Source organism: Xiphophorus couchianus, chromosome 14, assembly GCF_001444195.1.
Source record: "Xiphophorus couchianus chromosome 14, X_couchianus-1.0, whole genome shotgun sequence".
In the NCBI taxonomy this organism is placed as follows: Eukaryota; Metazoa; Chordata; class Actinopteri; order Cyprinodontiformes; family Poeciliidae; genus Xiphophorus; species Xiphophorus couchianus.
In genome coordinates, this window is record NC_040241.1 from 20,252,269 (window position 1) to 20,271,342 (window position 19,074).

The following is a 19,074-nucleotide window of genomic DNA, read 5'->3' on the forward strand; positions in this document are numbered from 1 at the left end:
ATTTCAGTTACAATTGCAGCTAATTAGTCAATTAAAAGAAGCTGAACCAAAGCCACACATGTAGATAGCATTAGATTGAGTACAAAGTAGCTAATTAGAAAAGTTTAATTCATACATAAAACCATACAAGGAACATCAAACATACTTCGCTGTATTTGTGATAAAATTAGCATCTGCTACAATTTAGAGCTAATTATCCAATTAACACTTGCAAACAAAATAACTAATAGTGGAAAACATTACATATGTCAAACTAAAATACCAGCGTTGTGAGAAATAGCGTGATTTTCAGCTTCCTTTCCTTCCGCAGTTTTAGTTCACAAAGCTGCACATGCTAACGTTTAACCAAAAAGTAAATATGTAGCAAGCTGTGAAGCATGTTTTCATTTTTTAAAACAAAACTATTGCTAATATTAGGAAACAATACACTAAATACAGATCTGTTGAGATATGGCATCCCGTCACACTTGAGGGTTAACATGCTGACATTTTTATCAGGAACCATTAACCTGATAATTTTGATCAGGAACCTTATGCTAATGTTAATGCTAATGCTAAAAATGTTTAGCTGCCAAAACATTTTTCCAGATTTTCCTCAGTTTTATCAAATATTCAAGATGACGTGTGAAAATTCAGACAAATGTTTGCAAAATATCAACATGTTTCTTGCAGTTGTAAAAGAACTGTGTCCTCATACCATTTTTTAAATCTTTGCTTACTTCTGAAGAATATTTGAGCAAATGTTTTATATAAAGAAACTATCTCCAAAAGTTGTATTTTTTTAAAATCAAAACTCATCTTGATGTTTCTCAGAAGTGTTCGAGTTGTAATAATCATCTACTTTATAGTCATTTAACCTTGGAGCATTGCGTAATTCTGTCTTGATTCCCTGATAAACAAAAACATCTTCGGCTTTAGCTGCAGGAGATAATAATAGGTTAACTTGCAAGCACATCTGCAAACATGAACATTTTTATAGGGACAAACTACTGCCAGCAGTGTTGCTAATAATCAGATTAAAATGTTTAAGCGATGTCAACAGTCTGCGTATTTGTGGACACGTGCAGCCGCTTTTTGGGGTAAACAGATTTATAAAGCAAAAAAAAAAAAAAATGTGTATAATTCCAGGAAAATGAGAAGAATGAGTCATAAAAGTGCGTTTAAAGAGCAGAGTTATGAATCATTTTATTGATCACATTGGGGATGTTACATCATCTTTCAGGGCTTAGATCCTCCAGCACCAAGTTTCATTCAGTTTTAGTTCACTGAAAGGTTGAGTCAGGGATGCCCAACGTGTGGCCTGAGGGCCTTTTGCAGCCCTCTGGATGATTTGGTTTGTTCCACAATTCAAGACTGAAGCGAATCTACTTTGAGATTTTTACAAAGTAAATCTTCATTACTTGTTTAGATACAAGACAAAGTATGTTTTCTTTTATTAACAGTGTTTCTGTTTTCATTGATTACACTTTGCTAAAACCAGCAGCAAAAGAGAAGGAAAACAAGGATAAATAATAAACCCCCAAAAGGTTTTGGAAAACAATACAGGAACTATGCAAGACTCTGTTTATATAGGATTTACACATTCTTTTTCAACAAAAGTACTTTGCTTTATTAAAAATATTGTCTAAATAGTACATTACTGAAGGGATAAGAACTAATGTAAAGAAATTAATCTTTTCAGTTAAAATTCTTTTTTAAATGTGGCAAGATTTTAGCCATCTTTAACAGCTGGCTAAGAAATGTTGGTGGAATCAACTAACTCACTCACTCTTTGGTTACCTAGCAACTCACTCACTCTTTGGTTACCTAGCAACTCACTCACTCTTTGGTTACCTAGCAACGACCAGTGGAGTTACCGGCGGAGCCACCAGATAGTCAGTATTTCAGATATTTAGGGCTAAAAAAACTGACTTTTTGACTAATTCAGTTAGCTTTAGCTTTAGTTTGCATTAATTAAATATTGTTTAGTTTATCTGTTATATTTAGTTATATTAGTAGAAATCAAAAAGGTCAAAATATTGTGTTGTGACTATGAATCATCAACCGAAACCATTTTCAAAAAATGGATTCAATTATTGTTAAACAACAGACATTTGTTGTCGCCATTTTGTGGACAAGTGTAAGTGGAGTGCCGTAATTTGTTGACAGCTGACATAAACTACTTGTATGGGGGAAAAATAACAATAAATCAATTTCAGATGAGTTCCAAAGGTCAATAGATTGATCAACATGAAAGTGAAGGACTTTATATATATAATTTCAATATGTTTTAGTTTTATGAACGCGCAATATAGTTCCAGTTAGTTGTAGTTTCTCCCTTTTAATTACCGTTTTTATTTATTTCCGTTTTCTCGGTCTTTGTTGTTCTGCTAGTTTTCGTTAGCAGCTTTGATCTTATCGTGGAGCATCGTCCCAGGCTCCTCCAGTTTCCACCAGGTTTCCATGTCCTCGAGCTCGGAGGTGTAATGATTTTCCATGGCTTCTGCACAGTGGCACAGCAGCCACTACATTTGGCCTGCAGGTTTGCTCTGCGACTATAAAGTCATGGGAACAGAACTGTAAAACACCGGCCTGGACACACTACTGACAATACACACACTCCTATTAAACAGGTATGTGTGTGTGTCCACACAGCAGCATAGAACTAGATAGGTCGGAGCAGAAAAGTGAGATCAACAAAGCAGAAAGGTGTATGGCTGTAAAAGTCTATACAAGGTGCCTACGACTTCAACCTTTGACCCGCTTTCGACGTTGCTGTATGTTGGAATGTGTATTAGCAGAATTGTTGTTCCGGTGGCCTTAAGGCGTTTAGAGGCTGTGTGTGTTTGTGGTGGTGTGACCTCAGACATGTGTTCGTGTTAACTGGCACAGAGCCTTGAGGGGATCATTAGTGGGTTGTGGGGAGCCGTCGTTACTGTACATGGCAGGGAAACATTTAGCGTACACAAAAGCTAGCATTAATAGATTTACAAACGCATACAACGTACCTGGTTCTAAATTAGAAACAATAGGTAAAATATGGCAGATATGGACAGTCACAGATGTAGTATATATCAAGATGGAAGGCCAGTTTCAACACTAAACAGATAAATATTAGTAATAAGACGTAAATAGACACCAAATCTGCATAACCGTGAAATCACACAGCAATGCTATCTTGTTAAGTTCAAAGTTATATTGTAGCTATAAAAACGTAACGTCATACACGTTCGTCAGAAAAACTGCCCATCAACAACAATGACTACCATTGGTTTTAGCTGTCAAATTAACATAACATGCTAAATCTCAAATGTATGACGATGTATAAGAGAAAAAAGAACGCAGTGCTTTGCTGCTAATTGTCAACACTAGGAGAACTAGATAAAAAGTTCAGGAAAAAGTATGAATTTGAAGAAATTTAGCGAGGGAGAGGAAAGTAGGTCAGTTAAGACAGCTTGACTTTGACAATCTTAACATGTAGTTGTGCAGCAGAATTTGTTGTGTTTCGTTCAGTTAAAAAGAAAAGGCAACCCACACACCATCTCTGACGGATCATCAGTAGAGCAGGTTTTTAAATTAGATAATCAACCATTGCTGTGTTCAGATGATTATTTGTGAATAATTGCAAAATAAATAAAACATCAAACCTGAAAATATGAAACTGCAACATACTGAATGTTCTGCTCTTTGTGTGGGAAATGTTTGCATGTTTTTTGGGGTTGACTCCTGATATGCTAGTGGAGCTGTTGTCAATCAGTTGCCATGACAATGGGTCTGTTTGTAGTATAATGGTGCGTTCATACCAACCGTGTTTTGAGCATATGGCGCGTCTGTTTTACATTCAAAGTCTACATGGAGGCTCGTCGGGGGCGCGTTTCACGCATCTAGCGCAGTGCGATTTGAATCGTTTGGAGTGTTTGATGCATCAAGAGCGTCCAACACATAGACCAGCAACGGAAAACAACGGCTAGAGCGATTTTGACACGTCAGATGCGCCTCCACGTAGACTTTGAATGTAAACCAGGCATGCAAAACTCTAGGTGTAGCGCAAAACGCATCCAAATAGCACACATGTCCAACTTGAAGCATCAGACGTGTTTTTGACGCACCTAACGCGTTCGGTGTGAACGCACCATAACAGACACACAGGTGAGAAAACATAAGAATAGGGGTGGTTTTGAGTTATGCTTTGAAAAGTTTTTCTATGCTATTTTCCCTTTTTCTATTGCGCATTGCACTAAATTAATAATACCCACATCTGCAGGTTTCATTTTGTTGACTGAGTTGTTCTTCTGCAGCTACAAAAGGCAAGAAAAAGAATCGTCTTTCTGACTTTCAGCATGTTGCACTAAATTTCCAAACGTAAACAATAACATGCATCAGCTTTTCCTCTTCAATTTCTCGCCTTTATGACTGTGATTTTGCCTCAATCGGATTTTAAATCAATAAGCTAGCATTGTTGAAAGAACCTGAGATAAGAGATAGGTGCAAAGGTAGAACAAAGGTAGTGTAGTTAGAGAGACAAGCATTATGAGGGGAAGAAAGAGAGACAGGTGGACAAGAGGGGAGTTTAACACGCTTCCACACAGAGACTCCTTTTGGGCATTTTAAGTGGTCTCTTTGTCCCCCTTCATGGTTCCCTTCCCTCCTTTTCTACCCGTCCTTTCTTTTGCCCTTTTAACAGTAACCAGAGAGCCCAAGAACAATGCCGGCAGAAAGAAAGGCAGATAGAGGGAGATAGGCGGAGACATAAGGAGGAGAGGGGCTTAGAGAGCGGCGGTTAGGAGATAAAAACTGTCTCCTCGTTGTAAGAGAATCCCTTCTTCTTTTAACTCCGCTTTTTACCAGATAAGGGAAAGAGCAGGTTTATCTGTTGCTCAATTGAGTCCGGAGACCGAGTGTGTGTGCGTGTTTGTCAGAGAAAGACAAGTTTCTCAGACCGCTGACGCCAATCATCCCATCTTCTTCTTCTGCTTTGTCTTCCGCCCATCCATTCACTCGTGATTTCACAAGACGGGGTCAGTAAGGCTCTTTAGGTCTTTTTGCATGGCATCCACACACACACGCCCACGCACGTGCACCCCCACACACAGGGTCGTCCCCTCAGGTGGTGGTTAGTGTATGGGAAACAGACTTCTTAGAGTTCAGTGAAAGGTTGAACTGCCTGATGTAACAAGGACCTTTGGTATAGAATAAGAAAAGACTAGAAAAACGCACCTTAACCTGTTAAAAAAAACCTTAAAGTGTTTGTTTTATACGCCTCTATGAAAGTTTCATGATCAATGGCTACAAACAATGAATCTTGGAGGTTTTTTATGCAGTTCATACGATACGTTTGTGGACTTTACTAGATCTTACATTATATAAATAACTTATGTACTCTGTCTTTCAGACCCAAACATTCAAGTCACTTTCCTAAAACCAATATGTTAATTAACCAGACTTACAGGATACATTAATACAAACTTATGGACAACTTTATATGAACATACATGGTGTTTGCTGGTTCCAGCAAACACCATGTGTCAAAAAAAAAAATAATAATAATAATTTCCCTGCTGGGATGAATAAAGTAATTCTATTCTATTCTATTTAAGTTACAGGTTTCCTGAAGCTGCAGATTATTTGACCAAACTTAGAGGTTCCTTTACCAGATCTTATATTCCATTTGCCCAGACCAACAAGTTGCATTCCCTGAACCTACATGTAAGTTGTCCAAACTTACAAGGTTCCTTTTCCAGAGCTTAGATGCTGTTTGGTCAAATGTTATGAACCTGCGTGCTATTTGGCCGCGATTAATGTAATGCTCCGGCTAGCCTATGAAGAATACCGCTATAAACTACTATCTCATCCCCCACTGCAAAGAGATATGTGCCCAACGGAACGACATCTTTGCCAGCAATAACATGTCCTCTTCTTCCTTTTTTAATTAGACAAATGACTAAATGCCACTTCCTACACTGCCATTGCCAAGCTACAACTACAGGCAGACTACAATTGCAAAACACAGCAGATAATCAACTTCTCTGATTGGCCCAGTTGAAATTCTACCAGAGAAATCCAGCTAAATGAGATAAGTCCTAGATGGAGCAGCGAAGGGAGATGAGAATCGAATGTAATTTCATAGGAAGGCTTTGAATTTCACCATTTAGTTAGATAATTATCAGTCAAACTAATCCGAAAATCATGCCGTCAACTTGATTGAATTTTCAAGCATTTACCATCCTGATGTGAGTTGATCTACATTTACACAGACAAGGCATTTGTCATAATAGTTGTGTAAAATGCACAACATGCAAGCTTGAAAGTAATCTGGGCAACCTAGTCTAACTGGTGATCAAACTGCTACGCAACAGTAAATAGATTACCAGATGAAAGTGAATAAATAATTATAACCGACCAGAAAGTAAACATGAACTCAAAAAGTCGGGCAAACTGTTAGAATATCTGGAATAATCCAGAGGTAAAACTGAGGTTTCTACTTGTTGATTTGATAATAAATCAAACAAAGGTGTTGTTGTAGCTGTAAATAAGGATCTCCTTTACAACACTGTCCTCTTCTTCACCTTCCTGTCCCTTTCTTTCTGAGGAGTGGGAAACTCCAAGTTAACCTGCACCCCCCCAACACACAGAGCTCTGTTCCTGTGCTGCCTTGCCCCGGTCAGAGAACCTCTCCAGGGACACGCCAGGCTGGGGACCGGGCCTCTCCGTCCCTCTAAAACACGGATCTGGTTTGTTTGAACGTATGTGTTGAGTATAAATCAATGGACAGAAAGTGTATATAAAGTACATATCTGCAAACACTGATGTGAGCATAAACATTAATTTACAAAAATATACGCATAGTTGAAGAAGAGAGAAGTAAAGGAATGACACAGCTTCATTTGTCTCATCCTTTTTCTCTTGGTTCATTCACCGTGTTTGTCTCCAGGGAGGTTGAACTTTCTCAGATAAAGGGACAAGTAGGTTGTTTGTGTTTTCTCCAAGAGAAAGTAGAGGATGAGTGTCAGTAAAAATGAGGCTGCATTTGCACCAACCTTCTTTAATCAAACTCTAGTTTGTTTGTCTGGAAAGTCTGGTTTGTTTGAGGAGGCGTGAACGCGCAATCAAACTCTGGTCCGCCTAAAAACCTTAGTCTCGATTCGATTAAAGTGAACTCTGGCGCAGTTCAAATGTAAATGTGAACGCCAGGCGGACTGGAGATTGCTCCAAAAACAGAAAGTGAACTAAAGCGCAAGGTATTCTGGGTAAATACAACCAAAATAAGCTAGCGCTAGCAGGAGCAGTAGCTCGTGTTATTTTTTGCCAAGGAAAGCAGAGAAATCCTACAACCGCTAAAATCTCCATTTTTGTTTACACTTCATGTAGAATGAAGTTGCGCTCAGTGTTTTTCAAATCGTTTCCTTCAGTGTTTCTTGGTGCAGCGCCACCACAGGTGAGGAGGGGAACACATTTTTCAAAGGGTTTGGTTCATTTGACACAGTGAAGTGAAAGCAAACGAAATCAACTGAAAATGTAACAAAATGCTGCAACTTTGGTCCCCAATCGATTGGTCCAGTTTACCGGACAATCAGGTGTGAAGAACCCTGTACTTTCTAAAATATCCATCTATACCTAAATAATTGTATTTTTTTGGCTATATGTTGATTTATATTAAAAGAAATTACCAGAAGTAGTGATGTAAGTAAAGAAGGATGAGTAAGTAAGTTGTGTAGATGTAAAAATTGCTTGAGAAGCTAATGCAGACATCATGTTCTTTAGAAAGGCGGCCATATTGGATTTCAAAGTCAAAAGTTCTTAAGAATCCTCAGACATTCTCATATCTGAAATTAGATGGGCTAAATTTCCCTATTTGAAAATAAAAACTGGTACTTGTTATAAAAGTTTCAGAACTGTGATATTGCCTTCAATTAAGACAAATGAGCAGGTATTTCTGAATGTGTTTACACTCAGTGAATGCCTGTTAAAATAGCAACTTTTGTTCCCTCATATTCAGAAAATATCCTCACTGCAGACTTCTATGTGAGCAGATCACTGTTCATCATGGGTTTTTCTCTGTTTGTGTAAGCTGGAATGATTATGTGTTGGTCTTGGATGTCTTCCTTTACAGTTTTAGGCTTCACGGCCTGAAAGTGACAAAGAAACAGAAACCAGAATAGAAAGACAGATGGTCGGTCTGTCTGTCTGCTGCCCTCCACTTTACTTAACACTAGAGTATCAAAATACTAAAAAAAATTAAACAAAATGTCAGAAAGTCTAAAGTTGTATAATTTGCACTAATTATACTCAGCTAAAGTAGGGAGCTTTAGCTATTTGGCTACAATTAGCACTAGCAGGGAATTGTGTTTGTGTTATTTCCCTATGCCATTGCAATATGGAGACAGAGCAAATAGTGTGAAAATAAAAAAATGACAGATTTATGACTCTAACATTAAACCAAAGCTGACAAGCAAATATTTTACCATTAAACATTGTTTAGCTATAGCATTAGCTACCTCTTCTGCTGCAGTTTAACATTTTTGTAACAGTTAAGCGAATCTCAGTGAGTCAAGCTATGATGCTTTTAACTAATTAAACAGAAATTAAATAAAGTATGTTAGTTTTTCACAACATGAGCACAGATAAGAACAAAAATTGCTTTCAAAACACGTGTTCACTTGCTCCTAGGGCTGGGCAATATGGCTGAAAAACATATTCAGACATATGGATATAAAACCATATAACGGTTTCACATCGGTTGATATTGATAGTTATTGATCAGTTTTTATTTTTGTTCTAAATATCAGAAATGATGTAAAATTGGTGACATTTTCTGTTTAATCCAGTTTTCTCTCCACACAATTGTTTTTTATAATTAAGCAGTTAAGCGGCAGAACCTTAAACATCTACTGTGTTAGTTACTCAACAAGTTGTTGCTAGGTAACCAACTGACTCACTTATCATAGCTGTGTCCGAATTCAGGATCCGATTACATCATAGCGTGGCGACAAAGCCTGTCTGAATTCAAAGACTCCTTCACAGGCGGCCTCCAAATGCGTCCTTCTTTTCCCCAGATGGGTCCGGTGTATCCTTCACGGCCCAACATATCCCATAATTCATTGCGGGTCCCAACCGGGCGTTCAGGCAGAGCGACAATAGCGGTGAAGAGCGGCAAATAATTTTGTTATATTACACTTTAAATGACACAACCAAAACCGTTGTGATTTTGTACAACGTTTTTAGGCGAGAATGTCAGTGTGTAAGTCTCAAATATCTGCTCGGTTCACCAAAACGTAACCTGCTCTGATATTTTCGGACATGTCTGCTCCCGCTGCGTTAACAGCCAGCTCCCCTCGCCAGCTGCCAGCTGGCCGGGAGCTTCAGGTTCGGTAAACCGGAGGAGAACGCCTGACTCCTGATACATTGTTATAAAAACTCCCGCTAGCTTTCCCCAATGAGTGGAAGTTAAACACCGATATTATCCAGACAGGTGATATCTAGTTGTAAAATGTTTGGTTTACTAAAGTATTTAATTTATTCCTGAGCAAATCGGTTTGATTGATTAAAGTTAAGCCTTCAAACATACTAGTTTTATTTAACTGTAACGGTTTATCCAAGATTTGGAGAGTATTTGAAAATGAATAATTTGCTTATATTTATTCCTGGTAGAAATGTGCAATACATGTTTGAACATTTTAGAATCAAACTGATTTATTTTTTACTACGGAACAGCCTTTACAATAAAAGGTGAAGAATAATACAGAAATCAGGAGTAATGCACGACAAATAAACAAACTTGAGCTCCATTGTTTTTTCTTGTTCGCCGCTCTCTGCTTCACGCTGTCACGGTTGCTAGGCAACATGAGTTACGCTGAGGTGGGGGCGGGGACAGTTGGTGGAGGCTGGACCTGGATCACGTAGGACCCGGTCTACGTAGACCGATCCTTCGAAGGATGCAGACCTTGAATTCGGACACAGCTCATGTGAGTGAGTCAGTTTATCCCACCAACTTAGCTTAGCTAGCCTTGAGAGGTTCTGTGCCGTGTGATTCTGGATCAGATTTCAGTGAAAATAAATTGAATATCCAATCAGACATATTACCCATTGATATTGATCACCTGTCTGTTGTTATATATTTTTATAATTGCTCTCCACGTTTCAGTGTATGAAACCTTTTTTATGGTAATCTAGATTTCTATGCGAGCAGACATAGAAAATTGCTGACCTGCTTTTTGCCACTGGTTTCCACTGGGGGTTTTTTGTTGTTGTTTTTTTATTGTTGCGATTGGAGTGCATTCGGGTATTATAATCGCTTCCAGGTAGAAGAAACATATTGGTAAAATTTAGAGGTTTAAAAGTTTATATCTATTTCAGGCTTAACTGTAAAGTTCGCTGTGGAAAAGCCAAACGAAGAAATATTCTATAAACATTCAGTGTATTAATGTTTATAGAATATTCCTGTCAGATTTGACTCACTTGAACCCATTTGACAAAAGCTTGCTGACCATCTGCACTTTCTCCCCAGTTCACCAGTGAATGACCCTTCCTTGTCCTCTTATATTTCAGCCACTCCTTCCCTCCTCCTCCTCCTCCTCTTCGTCTCTGTTCACACTTGTCAATGCTATCTGCAGAGTGTAATGCCCCGTCATTACATTCTGGCTCTCTGTAGACCTTATCAGGTTGTAATCCTGTAACGCTGGCTCCTCTACAGCTCAGGCTCCTGTCCCCCAGGTCTGACCGTCTCTATTTACCACTGCTGAAAACTGACAGATGGAAGCCGTTTAACATGTGAATTTATTTCTTTTGGGTTAAAACACTCATGTGGGGTATCTTGCATTGCAGATTTTAACAGCAGATAGAGGAGGGCAAAGATCTAAGGTCAAATTATGCATGCCTCAAGGCTTATATTCATTTTGGATGTTCTACAAATATTTGAACATTTTTACAAATATTTTGCAGTCGTCTACATTTGTTGTTTTATGTTTCAGTCAGATAGAAAACCTTATCCTGTTGGAGAATCCTTAATAAATAAAAGGGATGTGAGAGTTTGTCACACTTTCCCCCAAGTTCAAGTGACATTTTACTTCAAAAAAACGTGATTTAAGGTGGAACAACAATCATTTTTAAGGTCTTCTTAACTCTCTCATGCTAAATGGTCTGTACTTGTTTCATCAAGTACAAAGACTACAAAGTACTGTAAGGGTTCATTCATATCAGCCCGGTTTAGTCCGTTTTAATCCAACTCTAGTTTGTTTCTAGAAAGTCCGGTTTGTTTCGGGAGGTGTGAATGGACAATCGAACTCTGGTCCGTCTAAAAATGGAGATCTCAGTTCCATCGAAGTGAACTTTGGTTTGGTTCGAATGCGTATGTGAACGCCAACAGACCAGAGACCGCTTCAAAAGTAGGAAACGGACTATAACACAAGGCATTCTGGGTAAATACAACCAAAACAAACGTGAGAGTCTAACGCTGGCAGGAGAAATGTCTCATGGTTTTTTAACAAAGACTAAAGAGAAATCCTACACCAACTAAAATCTGACGCCACTCCTTTTTTGTTTTCACTTAATGAAGAAAGACATTGTGCTAATGTCTTCCTCAAAGGTTTTTGTGTTGTTGGTTCTTGGTGCAGCGCCACCACAGTTGAGGGTGTGAACAGGTTTTTCATTTAGCTTGGTTCATTTGACACAGTGCAGTGTGAAAGCGAACCACACCAGCTGAAAATGTTGCAAATTTTCAAGACTACCGAACTATCGGGCATGAAAACACCGAAAGTGAAACTAAACCTCATGTGAAAGCATAATCCCTCACATTTTGAATAATTCCACTAAAGGGGCAGAGCCAACAGACACAGGGGCATGGCTAAATGTGAATGAACGGTCATAGGGTGCAAACCAAACTCATCATTTTATGATTTATTTAGTAAGATGAAATCACAATTTCCATTATGTAAGCAACAAACCATTAGTAACCGTGGAGAAAATGCTCCATCGTGTAGCCTACCATCTACAAAAACAAATAATTAGCATCTAGAGTTTTGCATGCTTTTAAGTCTGCTCTGACTAAATGGAAACACCATTTATGACAGTGGTATAGATCATGTGGTGAAAATTCAGGCAATGTTGGCACTTGGATCAAATTACGATAATTTGATCAAATGAAATTAATTTCATCCAGCTAGCTTGGATCGGTTTCCAAGCTAGCCGTTTCCAACTTTTGTAAATACCTCCAAGTATGACACCCAACTAGATGTGTCATTTCTACATACAAATTACATTGAGTTTAACAACTAGAAGTTATTACTGTTACAGGCGAAAACAAATTTGGAAAACAATCACACCCGATCACCAGCATGGCGCCTCAACGTGATTTGGTGATGTAGTTGCAAAGCGTCAATAACAAACCTTTCCTGTATCAAAAAGGAAAGGTTAGTCTGTAAATCATTGGAATGAATTTGACAAAATTGTTCTGTTAATAATTGGAATGGGATTGATGTAATCTTTGTTACTGAAAAGACCTTAATTTTGTTAAGGTGTATATTATTAGAAAAACTGGTTTGTTCTGGAACTCAGATGAGTAAATTTGATTGGGTGAGATTAATTAGAATGAATTACATTGTAATTGAACTGGACAAGATTTAAATATTGAATGGATGGTAAAAGTTGCGTTAGATTATAGTTGGATTGACTTGAAACTCTCCAATTTAGATTTCAGTTTTTGAATACATGTTTTCTCTACTGCTGTTAGTCACTAGAGCTTTTTTTTTTCTGTCCATCCTTGAATGGTGTCCAGCGCCCTCTTGTGGACGAAACCTGAACAAAGGTGACCTGAGCTCCAGGTGTTGGACCTGCAGAGCTCGCCACCCACCCCGAGTCCAAATGTTTCCAAACAAATACATATACAGGCGTCTCATTTGGCTGCGTTAAACAGTTTTTAGGCTCTCCAGACATTTTTTTCACCACTGAACAAGTAGAGAGCCTGTGTGTGTTGTGTTACTTTATGAGCTTAATGGTGTGTAATTAACATAATTCTCTGTGATTATAGTGGAGTTGTAAACATTACAGTGCAAGGACAAGGCAGCTACTGTGTCAAAACACACACACACACACGCATACATCGTAACTCCTATAAAACAGTGTAGTGTTTAAAAGACTGATTTATCATTAAGTATGTGCAAGTGTTTGAGTATTTAATGTTTTATAGTGCATTTAAAAGCAGATCAACACTGCGCTGCATGCTAACTGATATTTTATGGCAGCAGTTACAGTATATTTATACACAGTTAAGATATGGTACAGGCCAGCATGCATGCATCGTAAAGAAAAACAAAACAAAAGCGCTTCATGTGAAATGTAAATATCGGAAATATCGGGCAGCAACTTGCGATTACAGTCGGGTAGTGACGCATTAGAGCTCCAGATTATCTGAGTTTTCATGGCTTGAGGTGGGAAAAAAATATATATAAACTTTCCTCTTTGTATTAAAAACACAATACAAGTCTTATAAATGTCAAAAGTAATACAGTACTTAAACATATTTATGGTGTGGAATTGGAAAGTGAAACAGTTTCCAAGGTTATTGTTTATGGATTAATGTCTGAAAAGTGTGGCTTGCATTTATAATCAGCCGTCATGGATCAATACATTACAGAACTGCTTCATAGTGACTAATACATAAATTTTTGCTGCTGTAAACTATTGTTTTAGTAATCAATAAATCAATTATTCTGAGGATTAATTAAGTAACCAGAAAAAAAAATGTCCCAGAGTAGCTACTTAAGCTAGCAAAAGAAATATGAAAAAGAGAAAATGCTTGCAAAATAAAACAATTCAGTTCTTATTTTTATTTTAAGAAAACAATTGCTTTAAATCCAAATGTCATTTTTGGTCTTAAATGTTTTGGTCTTTAAAAAAAACACATGAGAATTAAAATATTTCACATTAACTTTTAAAAATTACAAAGCAAACTTAAACTGAGATTTCAGAAAACACTGGCCTTTACATCAGACTTCACTTTCAGACTCGTTTATGTAAGTATGAAAGAGCTTTTTTGTAAAACAGACATCTATTTATTCATTAATGTATCATTATTATTCTTCATCAGCAGGTAAATGTAATGTTAGCCAAGATGTATTTTCTTTCTAAATTGTGTGCTAACAATCACATAAAATAGTATTTTGCAAAGGGAACAAAAACGTCACCTGTTAGCAACCACGAAGAACTTCGATGCATGTAGTGGATGTTTCCTGCTGAGGCGTTCCAGGACGTCCTGTTGAGAAACGGAAATTCAGATTTCCAAGTTACATAATGGCGACGGTAGAATAATTTAAGAATACATTCTCAAACATTAATAAACATTGAATTCTAATGAACATTTAACACTGAAGCTGAAAACATTTTTAAAAAATTAAAAGTAAATAAACAAAACAACAGAAACAACAAATAAAATGAATTATGAGATCTCTGTAAGCAAAATTGTCCTGCAAGAAAAAGGGCGAATAGAAGCCAAAGCAACACACTGAAGATTTTTATCATCCTGTCTTTGGTAGAAAGAGAGAAAAGAGAAACAATAAATCATGGAAAAGGAAATTATTGAGTTTGTTTTATTTTAGGGCTGCACAGTGGCGCAGTTGGTAGCACTGTTGCCTTGCAGCAAGAAGGTCCTGGGTTCGATTCCCGGCCGGGGTCTTTCTGCATGGAGTTTGCATGTTCTCCCTGTGCATGCGTGGGTTCTCTCCGGGTACTCCGGCTTCCTCCCACAGTCCAAAAACATGACTGTTAGGTTAATTGGTCTATCTAAATTCTCCCTAGGTGTGTGTTTGTGTGTGAATGGTTGTTTGTCCTGTATGTCTTTGTGTTGCCCTGCGACAGACTGGCGACCTGTCCAGGGTGTACCCCGCCTCTCGCCCGGAACGTAGCTGGAGATAGGCACCAGCAACCCCCCCGACCCCATTAGGGACAAGGGTGAACAGACAATGGATGGATGGATGGATGGATGTTTTATTTTATTATTTGATTAAATGAGGTATTGCGTATTGTAACATGACTACTCTGAATGTAATTTAAATGTGTTTTTCTGTTCAAACGCCAGTATGGCAGCAAGAATAAATGCATATTTGCATATCTACGTTTTATGTTTACATTTTCTACTCTGTGCAAATGTATCCGTCATATAAATTCGCAGGGTTTGCATAAAACGTACATTTTTCACAGCAATCAGTTCAATACACTATTGACTGACAGCGTCACAGTTTTGGTTATTTTTTAGAAACACTTCAAAATGTCCTTGCCGCTAATAAAGTGATCGGCACAAATCCATGCCAAATGTTTCCTCTGAATATTAGCCAGCCGCGGCTGCTGGATGACACTCGGTGCGTTTAAGTAGCAACGGGACGTAATGAAAAAGTCTAAAGTGTTTCAGAGCTTTTGCTTTTAGAGTTTTACTGCTTTTGAATCCAAATATATCCAACCATCGCGGTTCTCTTGTGTGTGATCAATGAAGTGGAAAGCTGCTTCGATAGTATCGAGATGGCGCCAGAGCACCCGGATGTAGGTGTGACGTCATTGGAGAACTATCTGTTGATTGAACGGAGCTCTGTTAGCTGTTCAAACTAGCGTACCGCGATGTTTAATAGCCTGATACATAACAGTGGGTCGTGTTTATAGTGAGTCAGAAGAGCAGATCCCCACTTTCTTTCTGTTAGCAGCTAACGGCTAGCTGCTCTGCGCTCGCTCTCCGTACCGCTCACGATAGAACTTTGTTTTGATTGGCAGCACGGCGGCCGAGTGGCCAATCACAAGTGAGGATTTGGGATCATACCATTGCGCGAAAAAAAGAGAGGGGGAGCAACATGACGGCCATTTGGAGAACATGTCTGTCCCCTCACAGTGGCGAGGAGGGGAATCACAAAGATATAATGTAACACATAATGATAAATTATTATATTATATGTTCAGTAGATTTGCTTGCTGTGTTTCGTTAATTTGTTTTTGTAATAGCTTGATTAACATATTAAAAGTAAGAATGCCTGCTTCTGTAACAGAACAAACAGACAAGCATAAGGCTTCTCATAAAAACACTAAATGTAAAAGGATTTATTAATATAAAAAATAATATTTGCCAACATAAACTAAAATATGAGGCAACAGATGATAATAAATTAAGAGCCGCCTGGGAGCCGAACTTCCCATTGCTGCCTCCCTGATCTGTCTGCTGTGCTAATCACTCCTCATGAAGCTGTTTGTTCACTAATAAACCTCCAAGGACTTCACAGACCATTTGGATTTATTGACATTAAATTACACAGTTGGACTCTGTTTACTCATCAAGTGACTTCTGCAGGCAAGTACACTTTATTTTAAGGATATCACAGTAAAAGAGGCTAAAATACATATTTATTGATGTCATGTTACAAAATGTTAGGTATTCTGAAAATAAAAGGCTGATATATTAGTTTAAAAAAAAATTAAAATCCCCAGAAGAGGGAAAACAAATAGTATTTGAATTTAGTTACACTAGTTTTATTTTGACATTTTGGCAAAACAAATCGCTATTTTGGGCTTCAAGTGCATCATTTAGTCCAAGAAACTGGAAGGACATACAGCCAACAATTGGATTCAGTTACACTTTGGTGCGAGGTTTATTTTCTTCAGATAATTGGGATCATATTTTCTCTCAGACCTTTCAGAAATCACGCTCAATTGACTAGGAGGTTTGCAACCTGTGCCTCTGGAGCCACAAGTCACTCTTTGGACCTTCCAGAATGGCTCTTAATAACATTGGCTAACAAAATAAAAAGAACCAGCCCATGGTTTAAATATAGATGTAATAACAAAAGCAGGATTTTAACCATTTCTAAGGTTTCCTTCATTTAACTTCCACAAAAAAGTACACTAGAAGTACTATTAGCATGCTCTTAGAAATGTTTTTCTTGTCATTAGGTTGGAATCTATTTGCTTTTCTAAAATGTACTTTATTTTGAATCCCACAGAAAAAAATATCCATCCTCTCTTTGCAAAACATTATGTTTACCTCTACTTTAAATCCTAAGAATAGAAATAAAATGTTTTTTTTATGACAACACATTTCCAAAAGTAGACACTTATCTAAATTCATAAGTTGTTTTTATTTGCAAATGTCTCAACATTTGCAGCTGTAAACACGTTTTTTGGGTAGCCTAGTGCTTATATCATAAACATATTATGACATAAGCATTTCATATCAGTCAATATCAATAATTATTGATTATTTTTTTTTACCTTTTTTGTTTTATCCACAGTTTTCACTCCACTTTGTTGTTTTTTAAGCAGTTATCAGCCACAGTGGTGTAACAAACAAACTGCTACTGCAATTACTCAGCAAGTCGTTGCTAGGTAACCAAAGAATGAGTGAGTTGCTAGGTAACCAAAGATTGAGAGTTAGTTGATTCCACCAACCTACTTTAGCTAAAAAAAAATTAAAGTTACATTGGATTTGTTATCTATCGATATTAATCATGTGTTTATCTTTATATATCTTATTGATTTATTACCTAAGAGCAAAATGGCTGACCTATACAGGAGGATAAATGTAAAATAAAGCAGAAGCTTTAATTAAAACAATACAAAGCAACACGGAGAAGTTGGTCCAGACTGACTCTGGCTCTCCACACAGGCTGGACCCCAACAAGCTCTGAGGTCCATGTGTGTTATTTGGGGCCCATTGCTGCAGGGGAAGAGTGTTCAGTATGTATGTGTCCATTTAGGTGAGGGTGAAACCCAAAGAAGAAGAAGAAGAAGAAGGGCGGGGGAGGAAGGAGGTTCTGGAGTGGAAGTGAGACCCAGACTAGAGGTCTCTGAGCCAGACGCTGGAGCACCGCAGCCCTGCCCGTCTCCGCCGTGCCCCCAGGCTGTCACACCAGAGAACAGGAGTTACTGTCAAACCCAACATTTGAGCTGATACAGAACACCAGAACCTGGAAAATGGCTGCAAACTTCTGAGCACTGGCCGATTTCCAGAAGAGGCCAGGCTGCCACGGTCGGAGAACAGGAGATTCTGGTAATTTCTCTGGACGTGGTGCCGGTCAGGATTATATTAGCTTTTGGGTTTTTCATTATATTTTAGTTTAATTTTGTTTTTATTTGTCTAGTTCAGTTAGTATGTTTGTTAGTTTTTATTAATTGTTAAATATTGTTTAGTTGCAGTAGTAGTTTTAATTTTTTCATACTTTAGGTGCAGAATTCATAAAAGTCGAAGTATTGTGATCATATTTACATCAATTGGGTAATGAATACTCAACAGAAGATACCATTTTCTAAAACTGTTATTCAGTTGTTTGACAATAACTGGTGTTTTCTCAGGATCTGTAATAAACTGATTCCAGTTAATTCCATTTTAAACAACAAAATAAGCAACATTTTTAATTAGAAAACCTTTATTGCTGCTAAATTATTGAATACATAGACATATTAGCTCAACAAATCTATTTATTGTTTTTACTTCTTTAGAAATGTGGACTGTGGACACTGACATTAGTATCTGTGCTGCTGCAACATATTGGCAACAAAAACAGCAATATTACATAAATTATGTTTCTGAATGGTGGTTCTGCGACAAATTTACTGATTTCATCAGAATGTTTTCATCTTACATTTTAACAAAGGTTACATACTGTAGTTCATATAGATTCAAACAATAAACTACTTTTATTAGAGTTACAATTAACAAATATTTTAGTTATCTATTAATTCATCAATTATTTGATAATCAGATTTTAAAAATGGCACATTCTGCTCATTTTTCATTTACGTTTCTAATAAATATATATATATATATATTTAATACATTAAAAGATCAAAAACAATTAAAATTCTTTTATAAATAAGAAAAACATTTTATTGACTAAAATGTACGACTGATCATTTCTAGCAAAGGACGCATCTGCAGCTAAACAAATACTAACATCAACAATTATTAATGGATTAAGTAATTGCTTTTGGGTAGCAAAAGGTGCTTAAAGATTTTATTTTATACAGAATTTGAGGAGTTATGGATGGAAGAAATTTACATACAAATAAAGTCTTATTTATCTTAAATGTGTATATTTTTGAACAGCTTTGGCTTAAAGTGTGTTGTTCTTT

The 19,074-nt window shown here is 37.4% G+C and overlaps 1 long non-coding RNA gene across 1 annotated transcript in view; it reads right to left on the reverse strand.

The window, feature by feature from the left end:
• LOC114157989 (uncharacterized) overlaps positions 1 to 14,236 on the reverse strand; it is a 102,051-nt gene extending 87,815 nt beyond the window's left edge. Inside the window, exon 1 of the long non-coding RNA XR_003598305.1 lies at positions 14,157 to 14,236. This is a non-coding gene — a long non-coding RNA (uncharacterized LOC114157989). The remainder of the gene's footprint in view (positions 1 to 14,156) is intronic.
• Between the last annotated feature and the right edge of the window lie 4,838 nt (positions 14,237 to 19,074).